Consider the following 15,072-nt stretch of genomic DNA (forward strand, 5'->3'; position numbering starts at 1 on the left):
CTTTAGAGGGGGAGCCGTGCTGGCCTTCGTCGCTCCTTCAACGCAATTCCCATGCAGGTCATCTATGAACATTAGGAAGCCCCGTGATTCAGCCTCGGCTGGGAACTAAGGGAGCACCGCATCAGGGCTGGAGCGGGCCTGCACGAGGGAAGCAATAACGCAGCTCGGACTGAGGTCACACAATCTATTTCAAGGTCGACGTATGATCTTTCAACTACGTGATTCCACCTTGGAAAGTTTCCATATCCGACCCCGGTCTCCTTGGGATAAAGCTTCCCCAGAATGCTCTCTGCACGCCCTGCCACGGCTTTCTGAAACGATGAGGGCGTGATGGGACCAAGGTGCGTCACTCAGGTACTTACATCCTTGCAAACGAACCCCGCGATTTGTATCTCTTACCCTCACAGCTGGAAAAGACCTAAGTTTTCACAATTCCACTACAAAATACATTGTTTAAAAACTTAGAAGCTTTCTCTCACGGCGTCTGGGATCGCAAAACTTCCAGGTTGCTTACAATTTGTAACTCACGCTAGTCCTCGCCCTCTGCTGGGGCGAGATCTGGCAGGTGCCTCCAGAGCATCTAGAGGAGCGAAAAGAAAATGTGTCCATTAGAGTGCCAAGAACAGCGACTACAGGGCTTGCGGTTGGGGGCAGACACAGGACCCATATGCAGAGAAGTCAGACAAGATTCTTGTTTATTGCACTCTGAAAACACTCCAGTGCCTGACTCTCAGTATATCACCATTGCTCATGTGCTTACTTGTCAGGTTCATCTCTTGGACCAGTATCTCTATTTCCTTTTGTAGCCAAGGCATTAACTCCATGAAGTAAATGAATATTTTCTAAACTTGGACTTAATACTGTACTTTCTAAGACTTCCGCAAGATATTTTATAGGTGCCATGATTTTAAAATTAACAACCACATTGTCTTACATTTATAAAAAGCTTTTACTTATTAAAAAATAAAATCTTTAAAATGTGATAAAATGTTCTAGTAAAGCAAAAGTCTGATTACATTTTTTAAAGATGAGATAGTTTGGGGAAGATAAAATAACTGAAGAAGTTCATATTATACAGTAAGCTACTCGGGTAATTTCAGAATATTATAGCCTGAGCCTAGATAGGAAGGATCTCTCCATTGCTTAGTTTCTAACAAAATCATATAAATCTTGGCTGTAAGACTTACAGTCATCTTACACATTTTCCCAATATTCAAAATGTACATTTCACTTCTTAAATAATGCATTTATATTTTAAGTTTGAAATTGACATCAATATTTCTATCAATATTTATACGCCAATTTCTGAAGTGCACGTCCTTAAATACTTTAGGACTTCAAAGCTCCTCTAAGCAAGAAGGCAAGGAATTTTTTTCAACACAATTAACTTTGTAGTTCTCTTGTGGCTTTGCACACCCAGTCACTTGCACGCTGTTCTGAGATGAGCAGAAGGGATGCTCAGAACAGGAGAGTGTGTGCCGAGTGAGCAGTGTCTGGGCACTGTTGCGCACGGAACACCGCGTTTGTCCAATGGGCTCCAATTACGGAGGCATCTGCACTGCACAGACCTGTGCAGCCCCACTGTGAGCTTACGCTGTGTTCAATAGGCCTGAAAATTTCCCATTTCTCACCTGTGGGTGAGGTGTTTGGCTTGCCATCAGGTTCGTATCGCTCACTTACACTGGGGAGACGCACTGCGCGGCACTCTAGAATATTCTGTCATTCCTCTTCAGTGCCTTGCCTGCTTTCTCCTGTGTAAGCCTACCAACTGTGTGTTTTAGATCTAATACAAAGTCATGCCGAGTAGCTCTAAAAAGGAAAATTATTTTCATTTTCTTAGAATAAAAAACTTCAGTTCCTACCCAGAAATAATCAAAGTTTAAATATCAGCACTCAAAATGCTTCCATTGTTTCTGATGCAAATTTCAGCATGGGCTGGAGATGAGTGTGTTGTTGGGAAAACTTGCCAAGAACACAGAGACGGGTGTAAAATACTCTGCACCTTGGTACGGTTACCACCGACACAAACATTCCTACCATGCCAACACCTTTGGGTCGTTATCATGAGTAACTTGAGGTTTTCACGTTTTAATTAATATTTGAAACTGACTTTTTATAGGCAGAAGAATTTGATTGCATGAAAAGGAAATGTCATGGTTCTCATAAATACAATTTAAAAATTATTCATTTAATTAATCAAAAAAGTTAGGTGCTAGGGCTCTAACTTGGTAGAGCATTTATACAACATGCACAAAGACTCAGACCCCAGCCTACACATACAGAAGGCGCCCTGGTTCATGCCTGTAATCCTGGCACTGGGAGGCTGGGGCTGAGAAGTCGGAAGGTCAAGGTCTCCTTCAGTGTCACAGTGAGCCCAAGGCCAGCCTCTGCTATACAACCGTGTCTCAAAATATACTTACTCATATACAGACATACATACATGTATGAACAAAAATGGACAAATCCACGTGAGTGACAGCTATAACTGGATTGTAATAAAAATAGAAATAACCTTTAATAATTTTAAACAGAATTAAATCATTCAGTACGTGAATGAACCAAGCAGTCATGTACAAACTCCTCCCGTCATGCTCCCATCTCTAACCTGCCGAGTGTTCAATCTGCTCTAGTTTACTGTTCAAGCTAAGAGTGTTCTGAAGACTTAACGTCACTGAGGAGAGGAGTTTCTCCCAAAACAGGTTAAGAAACAGAATAATAAGTATTGATTTTTTTTTTTCATTCTCAATTTGTAATTCTTTTCTCCAAGTGGAGGCTGTTCTGACTCTGGGCACCTGCACACAGGCAGCCATATGCTTCACCACTGGCCCACACGGCCTACACTCAGCTGCTTCTTACGATGGGGATAAATCAGTGAGAAACTCCTCGGCTATAACTTATATTCAATTTATTGCTATAGACACGTTTATTGGGATAGAATTTTTACAGTCTCATAATATTCTGAGAAGCTCGCCATAAACTATTAACGAGAGAGGAACACTATTAATAATGAACATCCCAGAACACTTATTCTCAGAAAGTTTTTGACCCTGAGAATGAAATTAGTTAAGATGGACTTGAGATAATAAACACACAGCTTTAATCTGGTAAAACACCTGAAAAGGAATGTATCAAACTGATGTCATCATTGCAGAAACATAAACTGCATTAAGGATTTTGTAAGGTATGAAGGCTTTTAAATATTGATACTTTCGTATTATTTTATGAAATATTTATTCTAATTCCTATTTTTAGTGTGTTATGCAATACCACCTGATCACCTGCCATCATTCTAGGAAGGTTTAAGGCTTAAAAACATCTTGAAGACAGGATTTTATTAATTTAGGGCCAGGTATAAAGGACTCCTAAGGCATAAACTTTTAATTGCTATTTCTCAGAGGCATTTTTTCAACATTGTCCACCTTGGTTAAGACCTGTCACCACTCACACAACCTTAATAAAGGTGACTTAATTAACTTGTCAGGCCATATCAATTGCTTAGTCAATAGACACACTCCATACGAGCAGCTTGCTTATTTATTTATTTTTCTTTCCATTTTGTTTATGCTGACCCTGGCAGCCCAAATTCCCGTAATTTTAAGAGGCTCCTTCAGTGACCCATGATGAAGGATTCCACATGCAGGGCCTTTCTATTGGAAGGGCTCAGAGTTTGGCTTTTCCACACACAGGGCCCTGCTATTGGAAGGGGTCAGAGTCTGGCTTTTCTTGCTGATGCCACTGTTCTGGTGGATAGGATCATCTCCCAACTTTGCAAGTGTGAAGTGTGTGGTAGGATTGTATCAGCACAGATCTGCCTACACTCAAGCTTTACGAAAGCTATTTATGGACTTTTAACAACCTCTTTTCACAAAGCACATGCACTTGAACCACAGGAAATCGTCAGTGTTTGTTTCAACTAACAAAAAAATCTATGACTTCAGGTCTATATCAGCACTAGTCCATCTTCATGTGTGTATATGACTGAGCAAGGGAACTGAAAAATGTGGCTTTCCATGATCAAAGCAGGCCACCAGTCACTGATAGATGGCCATGAAGAAAAAGCCACAGTGTTTTAATTTGCATCAGGGGTTGTGAAATGTCTTTGGTATGTACTGAACAATTGTTTTGTTACAATTAGAATTTATGATTAGTTTATTTATAATTAGTTTTCAGAGATAAAAGACAGAGTATTCATTTTTCTTAAAATATTTACATTTGCAATTTATTTGTCACTCTACCATTTTCTTCTTTTATTTTATGTGTGTGTGTGTGTGTGTGTGTGTGTGTGTGTGTGTGTGAGTCAGGGTTCTCTAAGAAATAGAATTTATAAAATGACCACATAAAGGGGATTTATTAGGATAGTTTACAGGCTATGGTCCAGTTAGTCCAACAGTGCCTGACGACCCATGGAAGGTCCAAGAATCCAGTAGTTGCTCATTGCATGAGGCTGATGTCTCCACAGGTCTTTAGTTTGTGCCAGAATCCTGAAGAAGTAGGCTCTAATGTCAGTGACTGCATGGGCTTGCCACGGAGAGTGAGAACAAGCAGGTAGAGAGAACAAACTTCCTTCTTCCATGTCCTTTCCATGGGCTGCCCTCAGGTCCATACTAAAAGTGTGCCTTACCACCTCAAAAATATAGAACAGAAGTCCACTTCAAATGACTTAATTAAGAAAAGCTTTGGGCAGAGTGCGGAGAATCTTATGGAAGAAGGGGAAGATAGAAAGACCTAGAGAAGACAGGAGTGCCACAAGGAGAGCAACAGAGCCAAAATTTCTGGGCCCAGGGGCCCCTGCAGAGACGGAGAAATCAAACAAAGACCATGAATGGAAATGACCTAGAACCCCTGCTCAGATGTAGCCCATGGATGTCTCAGTCTCCATGGGGGTTCCTGAGTAAGGGGAGCAGGGGCAGTCTCTGACATGGACTCTGTTGCCTAATCATTGATCACCTCCCCCAGATGAGATGTCCTTACTGGGCCACAGAGGAAGAGGATCCAGACAGTCCTGATGAGACCTGATAGACTATGGTCAGATAGTAGGGGAGGAGGACCTCCCTATCAGTGGACTAGGGGAGAGACATAGAGGAGGAAAGAGAGAGGGAGAGTGGGAGGAGGCCACAGCTGGAATACAAAGTTAATAAATTACAATAAAAAATAATAATAACATAAAAAAGACAAAACACCCCTCAAGGGTGTGCCTAGCTACCTGGATATAACTAATCCTTGATGTAGTCAAGCTGATGACCAGGAATGGCATCATAGTGTGTGTCTGTCAAGGTGAGTGCAGGGGCATGTGACGGCCACAGAAACAAAGTCAGAACCTAACAGACGGAATGGAAGGTGCACCACCTCCAGCTCGTGTGCCTGGAGAAGGTGTGTTTTCCCGGCTTTCTTCACACTGTGTTTACACAGGGAGGTATGTATGCACAGCCAGATCATCTCTGTGTCTCTGGGAGAGAGCTGAGGATCACTCCACACCTGGAAACACCACAACTCCTAAGCAAAGATAAAACACCTGGACACCCGTTCACACTTCTCCAGGCCTCTGTTCTCCCATCTTCAAAGTTTTTGTTGTTGTCCTGTTTTGTTTGTTTTAATGCTGCTTTTATCCAAATATCTCCTGTATACACTATGGTGGAATTTTCTGTCAGGCTCTCATTTCCTTTAGTAACATGGCCAGAGTACTCTCCTGGTTTTTGTTTTCTTTTTGTTGTTGTTGTTTTAACAAACCCTGAGCCCTGTTGCCTCCTGTCCTCACACATGTCTCTGCAGCCTGAACTCTGTGTTCCCTTGTGCCTCCCGCTTCCGTTTCAGTGACGCCTCCCCTTGGGCTTGTTCTCTGAGGTCCCCACTGTCGCCATTCCAACTGATACGATGATGGGCTTGTCCTCATTCCACGTTTGCTCCTTACACAGCTCACTGTTACCAGTGGTCAGGGTCTTGGCCAGGTGCTTCCAGGGTCTTGACAATTATCTGAAGAATGGAAAACAAGGGCTCACACAGGTTTTTGGGAAAAAAATAATAAAGCAAAACAATAGGAGCAAAGGGACAGATTAAAGAGAAGTACACTCAAATTTTATCACAAGCCATAAGAGTGCAGATACTCACGGGCCCCAGGCAACAGCCTTGGGTCCGTTTTTTTATGGGGTATAAAGGAAGCATGGACTGGTTAGAAAGGGGCTGTTTTAGTGAAGGCCCTCTAGAAGAGCAGAACTTGTAAAAGGAATACACACATATGTATATGTGTGTATGTATTATTTCATATTATTATACAAGCATATAATATATAATACAAATCCTTTTCATATAAAGAAGTCATTAGAACGGCTCACGTGCTGAGGTTCAGCTAGCCTAACCATGGCTCTCTACCCACGGGAAGGTCCAAGAATCCAGTAGTTACTCAGTCCACATGGCTGGGTGTCTCAGCTGGTCTTCAGTATGTACCAGAATCCTGAAGTAGGCTCCTAGGACTCTCAGTGATGGAATGGACTTGCCAGTGAGAACAAGACCAAGCAGGCAAAAGGAGCCACCTTCCTTCTTTCCTGTCCTTTATATAGACTCTCAGCAGGAGGTGTGGTCCAAAGTCCAAAGTAAAGGTAGTTCTTCCCATCTCAAAAGCGCATGCCCAAACACGCATAGCTATGGGGCACTCAGTGGGATGGATCATCTCTCCGAACAGTTACTTGAGGACACAGAGTTGCCTTTACTGCACATCCACCCCAAGGCAGTTCAGTCAGGATTGGTCCTTCTGCTCCTCATAACCAGATACTTTGGTATAGACTTGAATAGAAACTATCTAAATTTGCTTGCTAACAGGGGCAGGGAAACTCATAGTACCGCTCAAGGATGGAAATGCCCACAGCCTGATTCACATGAGGGTTTAGGAGCTCTGAGGTTGCTAAGTTGACTATTTGATGAAGGCCTTGTGCACGGTACGTGCAGGTAAAGGAATTAAGGAGCCAAGTAGATTATTATAGGCGATGTGTGTAACCCCAAATCAGTAGGGAAGAGAGGGTACTGGCCATATCCACTGCTTGCCTGACTCCTCCCCATTTCAACTTTTTATGTATTTCAGCTTATGGCTCACACCTACTAGAATATTTCAGCTACACGGGTGAATTCTTTTTGTTGTTGCTGTTGTTGTTCTCGCAGTATTGCCGACATCTTGAACATCAGGTACTTAATAAGCATTTGCATATTGAATAACAGATGATTGCATACACTACCTTAAGTACTCTGTGGTGTGTTTGCATATATGATAAGATCCATAACCTGTGAATTTTAGAACTTATGTCTGATTACATATATTCTGTAAATAATGTGCAAAAAGCTTAGCACTCAGTATTTTCATCCAGCAAATTTTTATTGAGGTATAGCATGTCAGCACTGCCATGTATCTGGGTCCCATAGAGGGCTTCAGATGCCCTGGGTCTGGAGCTACCTGACCTGGGTGCATGGAAGTGAACTATTCTTTGCTACAGGAGGAGCAGAAAATCTTAACTTCTGAGCCACCACTCATGCCCCTAGGGTTAGACTTTTGAATAATTCTGTTTATGCATTTCTTCATACTTGGGTCTGGCCCGAGGATTTCACACGTGCTCATGCTCAGCAAGCATTTGGCCAGAGATCTGTATTTCAGGGACTTTGCTTTATCACTGCTGCTTACACATGTTTTTATTGTGGAACAATGACATAGCGCCATTGTTCATGTCAGTGGCTGGACCACTGGGCCACACTCTAGCCTGAACTTTATTGTTTCTTTCTTTTTTTTTTTTTTTCTTTTATGGATGTGCCTGACTATACCTGTCAGTGTAGAATGTGAGCCTTTGTGGAAGCCTACAGACACGCCTCTGTAAGGGTGGGGATGCCAGAGGAGGAAGTCTGTCTTCATCTTCTTCTTCCTCTTCCTCCTCCTGTTCTTTTTTTCTCTTCTTCACATTTCTCCTCCTCTTCCTTCTCTTCTTGTTCTTCCTCTTCTGCCTCCTCTCTCTCTCTGCCTTACTTTGAACTAGGTTTTCATTGAACCTGGCACTAGGCTGGTAGCTATCAAGCCCTGATAATTTCCTGTTCCCCTGTTCCTTCCCTCTTCAGTGCTGGTGTAAACACATGCACAGAGGTGAGCTCGGCATAGCTCAGGAGCTGCATTACAAACTCAGGTCTTTATGCTTGAGCAGCAAGGGCTCTTACCAGGCGAGCTGTCTGGCTTACAAGCCTTGTGGGTACACATGAAGTGTTGCTTGAGAACGTGTGTGTGTGTGTGTGTGTGTGTGTGTGTGTGTGTGTGCGTGCGTGTGTGTTAACGTTGGGCAATTATGGGCAATTATACTCAGGGTCTTCTACTGTGTAAGTTGCTCAGGCTTTAAAAGACAGGATCATACAGTCAGGACAGGCACGCAGCAAGTAAGTATGACGAGGAAATGCCAAAACGGCCTTGGACATGAGCAACTTTTCCATAGAGAACATTATAAATGAAAGAAGAATATTAAATTACAGTTTTTCTGCAAAGTTTTCTATTGAGGCAAGAGCATGTTCTAAAGAATAAGCTTAATGCTTCCATGTAGTTAGCAACAAAATGAGATAATGTCAGCACTGTGACCTATAAGAAAACTGTCTAGTACTACATGATTTTGGAATATGTAACTATAGAGAAGCAGGCCGTACTAATTATATTTTAAAAATCTTCACTCTTGTTATTTTTCCGTTAGCTCTATTCATATTTTATACAAACATTGGATCTTCAAAGGGTCATAAATTGACGTTTAAATTTGCACAATCTGCCAAGTCTGGGCAAAAACATCTGTAAGGTCTCTCGATGTAGAACCAGTAGCATTCTGTGACTCTAATAAGCTGAAATAAAAGAAGGATTGCTACATGACTGCCTGTTCCAACTGGTGCTGTGTCTGTCATTTTCTCTACACTTTGTACCATGTGCTGTTGAGTCTAGTAGGAAGAGCCCCCCCCCCCCCTTTTTTTTTCAACTATGAGTTAACAATGCACCATTCCCAGGTTTTGGAAAAAATATTGCAGCAATGTCCATTTTAGTCTCAGCTATTAAAGGTTTAGTCGTGCATTTGGGACATGGTAGAAACGTATGTTGAGGAAGTTTGTAGCTTGTCAAGTTGCCTGTGAAAGGAAGAATCTGTTGTGCACGGCTGTAGCCCTGCCTCACGGTGACTGCCAGCATCATAGAATCCAGCCGGCTGACACCGATGCCTCCGGTGGAACAGAAGGAACTGTTATGTCCGAGGAGACTCAATTTCATTAGAGGAATTGTTCTCCTGCAATGTCAGGAACCCCACCCAAGGTCTGGTACATGTAGAAAGAAGGATAACCACTGAGCTTCACATCAGGCTCCTTAAATGAAGTGTTAGTCGGCAGAATTGGCGATGTAAGTTATGGGCAACGAGAAGACAGAGAAAACATTATAGTGTGCCGGGGGAAGAGAAGAGGCTCAGGGCAAGAGGGAACATTTGAACTAAAGTTCTTGTCATTCACCTACGCTGCTGGAGGATGAGGCAAACATTGTGAGCAGATGGGAGGAGCCCGTCACAACTCTGGAGACAAGGTGGGTAAACAAAGCACATGGCCCGCAATGGCACCGGAAGGTGTCCTGGCTTCACAGTCAACGCTCGGTTAGAATATTATGAATATCTTACTGGTCCCTGCTAGACTTGGATGTAACATTCATTGCTCCAGTCACCTGTTTCCACGGCTAGAATTTGAGCTCCAGGAGGGCAGGGCACAGCATGCTTCATGGATGGCGATGTCTGAGGGCAGAGAACACGTGCCTCTACAGTTCACAATGCTTGTGCTCGTCATTGAATAGTACTCCTCAGGATTCCTTTGCAACAGAAGTTGAGCTTTCAAGCCTCTTCATAATGTTAAAAGCTGTGTCATTCTCGTAAAGATCTGAAGTCACATTTCATTCAGCTTCATATGAACTAGGCTTTCTGTGACATCAAAAGATACTCAATTCTATAAAGAACAGTCCACAGTAGATAATCCCTTACAATCTCTCTGCTGTGTAAGGTGATGCTTCCTGTATCCTCCATGATTTCACACACCTTAACTACATGATAAAACATGTTTTTCCGTGGCATTCTGCGATGCTAACCAGAGGCCCTGGGAAAATCTACCACTGACTTCTTCTCTTTCTCTCTTTCTCTCTTTCTTTCTTTCTTTCTTTCTTTCTTTCTTTCTTTCTTTCTGTCTGCCTTTCTCTTCTTCTTCTTCTACTTCTTCAGATTTCCCATTTGAGTGTACCACAATGGGTAAAGGAGGAGCAAACAGTCTGACATGCTATTTATCCATCTATAAAATTATCATAATTACAGAAATTGAGATATTTTGGAATTTAAAGGAGCCTAATAGTCCTTTGAGTAATATTTATAAAGAAATATTTGCATTTAAAATATATATAATTATAGGAAGCATCATCAAAGAAACTAGTTTTAGGGTGGTAAATTAATGATTATTTATAGTTGCCACAAAATTGGTAAGCATTGTAGATATTAAAGCAGTGTCTGTTTATGCCTCCATCATCTGCCCTCCTGAGGGTGAAGGAAGGCGTTCCACAGATGTTCCAGAGTCAACTGAGGTGGAGTGAGAAGAACTGGTGACATGTATGTGAACTATGTGTGAACTACTGAAGACATGATATACCATGTCTTAAAATATATGTAATGTTGAACATTAAATTAGATATATTGTCCATTTTGAGATACTTCTTGTGATCTCATGTGCCTGTTTAGGTTGTGTTTGTGGTGTGCACATATCCACTCTTAGGCAACTCTTGTTGAAAAGTTTGTGAATTCTATATTAAATGTTCCCTTTCCTGCTTGAGGTCCTTACTGGGCTCTCCTGTTTGGGGCCTCCTTGTCTATTCTTTATGTGACTTTGCATAACTACTGTTACATTCATCATAACTTCGTAGTAGAACTTGAAGAGCGTGCCAACACTTGACTTTGTTTTATTCATTATTTTTGACTTTTATATCCTTCTCTTTTCATTTAAATTTTAGGATTGTTTGATATGTATAGAATATTCTGTCTGGGATTGTGTTTTGGTCCTGTTGGATCTGTATATCAAACTACGGGAAAACGACAACTAAATAATACTGTCCTCATATCTAAGAAGAGAAATTGTCTCAATTTATTTAGATCATTCTTTGGTATAATGTTCTTGTGGAATGTATATAATTTACCCTTGTTCATTCACATGCTGATTTCTCTACCCCACTATCTGGTTTCAATCTGCACATTGCATTGTGATGCTTAGCGTCACCTGTCTAAATTTGTGTAAACATGCTACCATTTTTTTCTCTGTATTGTCAATAAACCAACCAGCCAATGCTGAGCAATGGAGACAATAGGGTGGGAAATCCTGGTCTGGAGGGGAGGAGAAAGAAGTGAATGGGATGAATCAAAAAGGAGATAGGGCAGGAAAGGACTTAGATCCACAGAGCGAGATGAACTGGACCTAAGCTATGACTAAATGCAAGTATAATGGGTGCAATATAAATGGCAGGAAACTATATGGGCTTGGGGGTTTAGAATGGAGTAACTTTTGCCCAGCACTGTGCTCTAAGTTAATTAAATAAATCCTAGTCTCTGTGTGGTGATTAGGGTGTACATCTGGTTTACGAATAACTAAAAGAAAAATCAATAATAAATACTAATAAGCAACAATAAATGGCACGCAACGTGGACCAGATTTACACTAATCTAGCAAGAGCTTATATAGAAAGTAAAACTATACAGCAGTGTTTTTAGTTCTGTTCCTTAAAAACAGAGCAAAGGCAGTTCCTAACTAGGAGCTCACAGATTCCTGGTTAGACAGACCTCCTGCAGACCAGCAGGGCCTTCAGCAGTTTGCAGAAAAACAAAAATTGATACATACAAACCCCAGATAGGCAGTTTCTTTAGGAAGAGAAAAAAAGTGGCTCTAACAAGGAAGCTTCTCAAAGCAGACTTTCAAGGCAGAAAGTGAAAGCCCTTTGAGAAGGGGTACTTGCCAGTCTGAGGAGCAAACATTTGTGGACCTAATAAGTTCCCAGAGTGAGGAAGGGGTCAGGATCCAGTGAGCCAGGCAGAGAAATACCTCTCCCTGGAGGCAAGAGTGAGAGACTGAGAAGCCTCAAGCATCTGAACTGGTAAGATCTAGGAGGGAAGCTGGGTCTAAGAAAGTAAAGTCCTTTGGAAAAGGTTTTAAGATTTAAAAAGACAATTTTCTATGTTGAAAATGGAAGAAGACACAATGACACAGTGCCTTCTGGGTACTATGAATTTGTTTCTCTTAACATTCAAAGAATTTTTTCACTGATGATTTCTGTTTTGTATATCCTCTTTGGGGGAGATCAGGATAAGCCAGACTCAGAGAAAGAAGAGATTGAGAAAATAGATGCTAAATTAAAGGCCATAGAACAGAGGTTGGGGGAATCTTTGAATCAAAATAGAGAGCCTTCAAAGCAATCCAATCTGAAAATTACAATAACACCAAAAGAAGTGGTTCTGGATGAGAAAAGTCCAGAGAGGCTTGAAGATATTACAAAATGGCTGCCCACTGAGATGCTGGAGAGAAAGTCTTCAGCTAAGGGCCAGCTTGGTCAGACTGGAGACTGTGTGTGTATTCTTAAGGTTCAATTTCTAGATGAAGGTCTATATGCTAAAGTAGAAATGCAGATCCTGTTTAGTGTTGTTTAGGAATAAGATCATACAGTGGCTGGTGTGCTCCATTTTGCAGAGTTTGGAGAACTGAAATACATGAGCCATGCCATAGATTCATATTCAGAATTCCAGTGGGAACTTGCCTTAAATTCTGGAGAGCATGATCCTAAGGTTACACATTTGTTAGAGATGGTGACTGTTTTGGAGATGCCCTTGCAAACTGGGGCTGATGGTGCTCCAGCATGCATATCCACTGAAATTCAACAATATTTTAGACTTTATGACATGAAACCTGTTACAGATATAGCTTATAATCCCACAGGTCAAACAATTAAACCAATGATAAATATTAATTGCCAACAACTATAATCTTTGATTATTTTAAAAAAATATACTCAATTATAAGCAGATATTAGCCATTTAATACAAGAATAACCATACTACATCCCATAGACCAAAGAAGCTAAGTTACAAGGAGGACCCTACAATGCTTAATTGTAAGTCAGACGGGCAAACAGAATAGACACTGGAAACGGTTGAAGAGAGGGAACAAGATGGGAGCCTACCATGGATGTCCTCTGAAAGACTCCAGCCAGCCAGGGATTGAAGCATATGCTGAGACTCACATTCAAACTTTGGGCTGGGCATAGAAAGTCTTATGGAAGAAGGGGAGGGTGATACAATGACCTGGAGGGGAGAGTAGCTCCACAAGGAGACTCCAATGAAGCCAACAAATCTGGGCCCAGGGGGTCCTGTAGAGACTGATGCACCAACCAAGGACCATGCATGGAGAGTATGTAGGTCCCCTGCTCAGATGTGTCAATAGGCAGCTCAGTCTTTGTGTGGTCCCTAGTAAGGGGAACAGAGATTGCCTCTAACATGGTCTATGTTGCTCGCTCATTGATCACTTACCCCTGGGGAGCAGCCTTGCCAGGCCACAGGCAAAGAGGATACAGAAGTCCTGATGAAAATTGATTGGCTGGGGTCAGTTAGTAGGAGAGGAGGGCTCCCTCTTTCTGTGGTCTAGGGGAGAGTATGGGGAAGGTAAGAGGTAGGGAGGGTGAGACCAGGAGGAGACCAGGGAGGGGGCTATTATTGGGATTTAAAAAAAATAGTTTTAAACCTGGCATGCTGGCACAGGCATACCTTTAATCAGAGCCCTCAGGGAGGCAGAGGCAGGTGGATCTCTGTGAGTCCATGACCAGTCTGGTCTACAAAGCAAGCCCAGGTTACACAGAGAGCCTTTGTTTCACAAAACAAAGCAAAACAACGACAACAAGAAGAAATTGGATTTACAGTTCATCTTACACTGATGTTGTCTAAAACTGGATTTATTTATATGTAAGTGTTATTGTTTGGATAAGAACGGCTCCTTAAGCCTCTTGTTGAAGAGTTCGCCCTGATCTTGGAGTCCTTGTCTGGAGAGACTGGGAACTTTAAGAGGCAGGCACATCTGAAGAAGTTTTCTACCAAGGGGTGTTCTTGGGGATTGAATCTTATCCCAGAGATGCCCATCTTTGCTTCCTGTTAGCCGAGAGTGAAGGGCTTCTTCTTTGCTCCTGGAAAATTTCCAACTCAGACCCAAGGAACAGGGACCACCAACTAATGCCCCAGTCAAATAACAAACCCTCTTTTAAGGTGCCCTCCCAGGAGGTGTGGGCAGAGGTGAGGACAGCTATCTACCTGCTATTTTATTCTCTGAAGTTATCACAAACGGTGCCTTTCAAGATTGAAAGTCCAATTTCTTATTTTTGGAAACCAAGAGAGTTTTACATTTTAGATTTACACACTTCGGTATTTTGTGTTTGCCATATAGACTATTAAAATTTTGTCAACAAAGATATTTTAATTTTCTTTTTTTCAATCTGTATGTCAGTTGTGTGCTTCTTTTTTGAAAATAAAATTGTATTAATTCTTTATGAATTTCACATCATGCATCCCAAACCCCATCCCTTCGTATCTGCCCTTGCAACCTCCCCCACAAAAATAAAATAAAAATAAAAAACAAACAGAAAACAACAAGGAAAACCAAACGGAAAAAAAAATCTCATCATGGAAGCTGTAGTGTGTCTCAGAGTGTCGCACAGCACACCCATTGTCCACACATTTTTACGTGCAAATGTTCATTGCAAGGAGTCCCTTGTCTGGTTTGAGACCTCAGGCTTCTGACACACTATGAATACTGGATGCTCACTGGGAATCCTCTCAGATACCCTGTTGTTGCCCTGGAGATCCTGCAGCTGTGCTTATGCTGGCTGCGTCCCTTCATGCCCTCCAGCAGTTCATAGATGGGCTAAATGTCCAGGTGGGCCAACGCACAGCCCTGGATCTCGGCCTGGGCATAGCTGAGGTGGTCAGCCTGCCAGTTCTCTAGCACCTTCACCACAGGGCGAGCTCTCCAGTACTTCCC

The sequence above is a fragment of the Meriones unguiculatus genome, chromosome 16, assembly GCF_030254825.1.
Source record: "Meriones unguiculatus strain TT.TT164.6M chromosome 16, Bangor_MerUng_6.1, whole genome shotgun sequence".
Taxonomy (NCBI): domain Eukaryota; kingdom Metazoa; phylum Chordata; class Mammalia; order Rodentia; family Muridae; genus Meriones; species Meriones unguiculatus.